The following is a 6505-nucleotide window of genomic DNA, read 5'->3' as shown; positions in this document are numbered from 1 at the left end:
GCTAACGCTCTACCACTTGAGCCACAGCGCCACTTCCGGCTTTTTTCTTTTTTGCTTATGTGGTGCTGAGGAATTGAACCCAGGGCCTCCTGCATGCAAGGCAAAGCACTCTACCACTGAGCAACCTTCCCAGCCCCACTTTGCTTTTCTTTGTCAGTCACAGGGCTTGAACTCTGGGCCTGGGCGCTGTCCCTCAGCTCTTCAGCTCAAGGCAAGTACTCTACCACTTGAGCCACAGCACCACTTCTGGTTTTCTGGTGGTATATTGGAGATGAGTCTCATAAACTTTCCTGCCCCAGCTGACTGAAATGTGATCAATCCTCAGATCAGCCTCCGGAGTAGCTAAGATTTACAGGCATGAGCCACAAGCACCCTGCTTCACTTTGCTTTTGAAAAGCCAGTTCTCTACTAAAATCTTGACTCTTAGTCCTCTTATTTAAAAGGCAGTTCTGCTCACAGAACATTCACATTATCTGATTCCTAAAACATCCCTGTGTGAAAGCAGAACAGTAATTATTTTCATCTTCCAGATCAGAGTGCCCAGGGATACACTGCTTGTCTATAGTTAAGCAGATGGAGGACTGGATGCTGGCACTCAGATCTGATCCTTCGGGAAGAACTGGACAATACAATGTGCTCTAAAATACGTCTTAGGAATCATGAACAATACAATGTGCTCTAAAATACGTCTTAGGAATCATGAACAATACAGGATGATGTCCACATTTTTTTTAACCAGGCTAGTTAGCAGGCTAAGGAAAAAAAGCATCCCAGAATTTCACATTAGAGATCGAGTGTCACCATGGGGTCATGGTCAGCCACCGCCATACAAACTTATCCATCATGCAGGTTCCAGCTAAAAACTCGGTTTTCTATTTTCCCAAGCATCTACATCAGCCCACACCCACGCCCAACACCTCAACAAATCTATTCAATGCAGAATCCATGAAAACAGCTCACACCCCATTTATTATTTAAAAATATTTTGTTACAAAAGGAAAAAAATACAATGCAGTATAAAAGATTGACAGCGTCATCAAGTTTATTACACAATTTTCAACCTATCAGAAAGACAAACAAATCACCGACAACAGGGGGACGGGGCCTTGGCCTTTTGAGGGTTTTTTTTTTTCTTTTTCCTTTTGCTATCAGGAAATAAAACTAAAAATTGTGTCATTGAGTAAAAACAAAACAAAAATGGGGAGAAAATAATTCTCCGGGTAAACAGTTTTTCTGATATTCTATATATTGTTTTCTTTAAACTGTCACCTTACTTGGTTTTCTCTACATTTTAAAAAGACACCGGAGCTGCTCTTGAGGATAAGCACATCACTTAACACTTGGCCAGTTGGGCGGGTGCCATGTTCTGGTGGAGGTGGGGGTGGGGCTGGGGGACAGGGGAAACACAGCTACAATCCTGTAGCCTCTGTCCCATGGGAATGTGACTCTCCAACCCTGGGGTATCCCCCTCAGTGACTGAGGGGCATATTAGAAACGTGCTGGAAACAGAGGAAGGGTTGTTCGGTCCATTTCAGTCTCTCCCCACTGAGCCAGCAGGGTCTCCAGTGGCCTACGCCTCACACTCCCATCTCCTCACCTTGGATGTCACATGCCCCACAGATACATGTAGAAGTCATGCCCCATGTGGGCACTGCAGGACCCTACTGCCGCCTCCTTCACCAGCATCATCTTCACAAATCGGATGTTATAGGGGCAAGCAATTCCTTTTGCCTGTGTTGAAAATGACCCTCAGATTGCTGGTCCTTAGAGCTCTGAGATGAAGTCACTCAAGTCAGGCTCTATTTCTTCCTTGCTCTTTCCTTGTTAGAGGTAGGAAGTACCTCCAGGCAGAATGTGGAAGGTATGGAGTCAATAGTCAAAAGGTGGAAAGAAAACAAATTTGACTTGACCTGCATACTAGTGCCAGATTATCTGGTAATAAGCAAAAGTGTGTACCTGGGAGATGCAAGCCCATGCTTACATCAAACCTGAAGACAGAAGAGCCTATGGAAGTAGGCCACATCCCACCCAAGCTGCCTCCTTCCCCAGTCCTCCTGGTACTTCAGTAGGGCTCTTGATTGCTGAGGTCCCAGAATCCCCATCTCCCAATGGCAGTACCTTCCTCTAAAACAAGGAAGCAGCCTTCTTGGGGGAAGAGCCCTACGTGTTACATGGAAGAGCCCTAGGGAAAGGAATACTGAAGAGCTGGTTATTCCAAGAGGCAACCACCGCAGAGGGTGGTAACTGGCTTGCCAGTTTGCCCAGCTGAAAGCAACCTCCTGGGTTGCTCTATTTTAGAGGGGCAAGTCCATGGAGGAGCTTGGGCTGCACGGAGTCAAAAGGGTTAAGCAATCTGGGAGGGCAGTAAAATAAACCGTCAACATGTGAGAGGGCAAAACCAAGAACAGTAGCTTTTCAAAAGGTAGTTTCTGTTCTCATGGTCCCTCCTCAAAGGGCTGGGAAGATCAAGGAGTTAAAGAAATGGGATACTAGCAGAGGTTCAGACCCTCTTGGCCCCATCAAATCTAGTGCTGAGGGCAGGACCCTGGGCATATTTTGGCACACCCAGTCAATCTCCTGGATCCTACATGGAAGATCCAATTCCTTTGGGAATAAGTCTTCCATCAACCTTACCACTGCACTGCTGAAAACTTAAGAAACTCGTTTCCTCGGACAAAGCACCATTCTCTATGGGGACCAGGGGAGTGGACATGTTGCTTTTTTCCTGTCTGTACCCCCACCCCCCCCACCACATGAAGTCTTTAGGTTCTTTCCCCTGGCAAACAGGAAGTGTGGGATTGGGAGGGCTGCCAAGCCATCTTCAATCCTGTAGGGCAGAGTGTATTGCCTGGGTGCCTGGAGGGAGGAGTTAGGGGTTTGGAGGAGGGGAAGGGGTGGAGCGGCCTCCGTCCTTTAGTCCTGATCAAGGTGAGGAGATGCAAGTCCATTAAAAAAACATTTGCTTCCAACCAGTGTCCTGCAACAAGAACATCAGAAGAGAGAGAAAAGGAATACTAGTGAGAGGCTATTTTCTGACTGACAGGGCTTACATGAAATACACTAGCATTTTCTTAAATTATAACGTAACAATCAGGATGTAGGAAGAGAACACAAACCTAGCAAAGTAGAACAAACTGTCTGATAGTAGTGAGGGCATCTGTAGGGAAGCAACAGCAAATACATTTTTAAAAAGCAGTATCATCTTATTTTAAGGTTGGGGAAAACCAACAGAATGAGATCTCAGAAATGAGTCTGATTTTGGCTGGAAAGAATGAAACTGTAAGTTTTCAAGAAAAGTTCCTGCAAAGGACATGGTAAGTTTAAATACCATTTCAGACAATCTCTTCAGAGCAACCCTTAAGAGGAAGAAAAAAAATGTGGAAATGGGACATTACAATGGTAATGGAATAGTAACAGTGTGTAACCAAATCCATCAACTTCAACATCCCAGAAGCCCTAGCAAGGAGCTGTACTTCCATAGCAAAACCCTCAATTTCTGATTTCTTTTATAATAGCCCTGGTTAAAACAGATTCCAAACTGTAATTACACATAGGTGTGTATACACACAACACACTAGAGCTTTTCCAAAGTTGTTCTAAAACTCCAAAGATGTTTCAACTTTTTTTCTACATCAGGTGTGTGAATATGAGGCTCTCAGGCTTTACAAGGCTGGTGAAATCACTGGGCATGTGATCAGATAGACACATGCTTTCACTGGCTCTCGCTGCCTGCCTAATACCATCTACCTGTACTGACAATTTTGTATGGCCCTGGAGTATTGTCATAAATATCTAAATGGCCCTTGGCAGAAAAAAGGTTTCCTATCCTTACCCTAGGTGATAATTGTGGGGATGACAGCAAAGGAACAAGAGGTACGAGCTGGGCACCAGTGGCTCACAACTATGAACCTGGCTACTCAGGAGGCTGAGATCTGAGGATCATGGTTCAAAGCCAGCACAAGCACATAAATCTGAGAGACTCATACCTAATTAATCAGCAAAAAGCCAGAAGTAGAGGTATGGTTCAAATAGTAGAGCACCAGCCTTGAATGAAAAAGCCAAGCAAGAGCCTATGGCCCTGAGTTCAAGAATAAGTACAGCACAAAAAAAGTTTATGAACACCAAATAGGAATTACAAAAAAACATCATGGGAGGAAAGAAAATAACCAGCAGTAGTAGACACCATCAAAGAAATTTCAGTGTAGGTAAGAATCTTTACCCAATGGTAAGGGTTTGTAATGCCACTTGTCATGTCACTACCAAACTTGAGGTCCCCAGTACACACATCACTATTACAGTGCTTACAGTATCTGTGTATGGCAATATGGTTGGTCTGACCATATAAAAGACAGCAGTCAAAAGGAAAGAGGAAAATTAAATTCAGCTTAATTTCTACTAATGCTTAAACTAGGAACACAGCCTTTGTAAAATCGCTTACCTTTATAGATACATACATTGTATATAACTGCTTACCTTTGATACATGTTTTATAAGGAGGCCTCATAAAACCTGGAGGAGATATTTGAAGGGGAAATAAAACATCGACATGGTGCCTGATACTCTAACCATGAAATGGTACTACTTTCAGCTTGGATCCTTAGAACCAGTCTAGCTTCTCTGCCTAGTTGACTGTTCTAGACACCTAGGTAGGAAAGTATCTGTCTCATTTTCTTCCTTTTTTTTTTTTTTGTGCCCATCCTAGGTGTTGAACTCAGGGCCTGAGTACTCAAGGCTAGTGCTCTATCACTTGAGCCACAGCACTACTACCAGCTTTTTGGTGAGTCTCAGACTTTCAACCCAGGCTGGCTTTGAACCATGATTCTCAGATCTCAGTAGCTAGAATTACAGGTGAGCCACCAGTGTCCACATACACCACCACACATGACTGAATCCCTGTGCTGGACAAAAGTTGAAACATTCAAATTTTCACTGGATCAGAAGGATAGCACTGAGGTGAGAATGGCTCTACTTCAAGTAGGAAACATCCTAAAACAGTAAGACATTGACATAGTTGAAGCCACAAATTACCTAAGAACATCTTCAAACTCCAAAGTGCACACACACATGCCCTGGAAGAAAGGATATAATGGGTGTCAAAACCATATAGATAGAAGTAAAAGATTCCTTCAACTGGTGCCTATAATCCTTGCTACTCTGGAGCCTGAGATCTGAGGACTGCCATTTGAAGCCAGCCTGGACAGAAAAGTCCCTGTAAGACTGACTCTTATTTCCAATTAACCACTCTAAAACCATTAAGTAGAGCTGTGACTCAAAGTAGCAGAGTGCTAGCCTTGAGCAAAAAGCTCAGGGACAGTGCCCAGGCCCTCAGTTCAAACCCTACAACCAAACAACAACAACAAAAAATTCCTTCAGTGGGCCACTCAGCCTTAGGTCCCAGAGTGAGGTAATGTTCCAAGGAAGGACAGAGAAATAGCACAACAGAAAAGTTGCAGAACAGCAGCCTCTGCACAGAGCACACTATGTACCTCAGGGAATACTTGTTCAGAGAATACAACACCAGACTTTTTGAGCTAAAAGTTTTCTAAGTGAGGTCCACACACCACCTCCCCAACACAAACGGAACTATAACCTGGCAAATGCAGGTGGATTCAAATCTTTAGGATGAGAATGCAAGAAACTGACCTTTTTGGGGTATCTTATTCAGTTCTTTTGGACTCATTTATTTTACAGACAGAATAAGCAACCTACCTAAGGGTAACCAGGAAAGTATGGAAGTAGAAAACTTGCCTAGGCATTACTTTTCTTCATCTTGGCACAGTACTAACACCAGTCATATGACTGTTCTGAGACAGGGTCTCACTATGTTATACAGTCCAGGATGGCCTTGAATTTTCAATCCTCCTTTCTTAGTCACCTGAGCACACGGAGTACAGGTATGTGCTACAATGCCTGACTCTGGTGGTTCTAGATCTCAAGTAACACTGTAATTGTGCTAGCTCCAATGAAAAAAGTGAAATGCTGCTACTTACAGAAGGGGAGGTGGTAGATTATGACAACTAATACCTTCTTGCTGACTCCAAGTCTGAGCCAGGCCACATCTATTGGTGAGTTCCATCTACAGTAGCTTGCCTGTGGGCACCTTCTAAAACTCAATCTGTTATGAAACCTGGAAAGAACTATCTGGAACACATAGCCTTACTTTTGGATTTATGTGGGCTATTTTAGACCTTAGTGATAACAAGTACTCTATTTTGTGGTTAGCCTACAATTCTGGCTACTAAGGAGGCTGAGATCTGAGTATCAGAGTTCAAAGCCAGGTAGGGCAGAAAAATCTGTCAGACTCTTATTGCCGATAAACTACCCAAAAAAGCCCGAAGTGGAGATCTGGCTCAAGTGGTACAGTGCTAGCTTAGAGTGCTAGCGTGAGCAAAAGACATTCAGAGACAGTGTCCAGGCTCCAAGCCCCAGGACAGAACAGAAACACACACGAACGAACACACACGAACACACACACACACACACACACACACACACACACACACAC

The 6505-nt window shown here is 43.9% G+C and overlaps 1 protein-coding gene across 5 annotated transcripts in view; it reads right to left on the bottom strand.

The window, feature by feature from the left end:
- Positions 1-942: 942 nt before the first annotated feature.
- Positions 943-6505, bottom strand: part of Cpsf7 (cleavage and polyadenylation specific factor 7, 59kDa) — a 39271-nt gene continuing 33708 nt past the window's right edge. For 2 of the 5 annotated variants that reach the window (XM_013029264.1, XM_013029268.1), the window contains exon 10: positions 943-2977. The gene's annotated coding sequence lies outside the window, so the exon portion shown is untranslated. Of the gene's footprint in view, positions 2978-5028; positions 5070-6505 lie in introns of all 5 variants that reach the window. The other 3 variants (XM_013029265.1, XM_013029266.1, XM_013029267.1) reach the window with 2 other exon arrangements.

Source organism: Dipodomys ordii, unplaced genomic scaffold (assembly GCF_000151885.1).
Source record: "Dipodomys ordii isolate 6190 unplaced genomic scaffold, Dord_2.0 Scaffold117, whole genome shotgun sequence".
Classification (NCBI taxonomy): Eukaryota; Metazoa; Chordata; class Mammalia; order Rodentia; family Heteromyidae; genus Dipodomys; species Dipodomys ordii.
The sequence above is the reverse complement of the archived record's forward strand: the minus strand, read 5'-3'. Positions and strand labels throughout refer to the sequence as shown.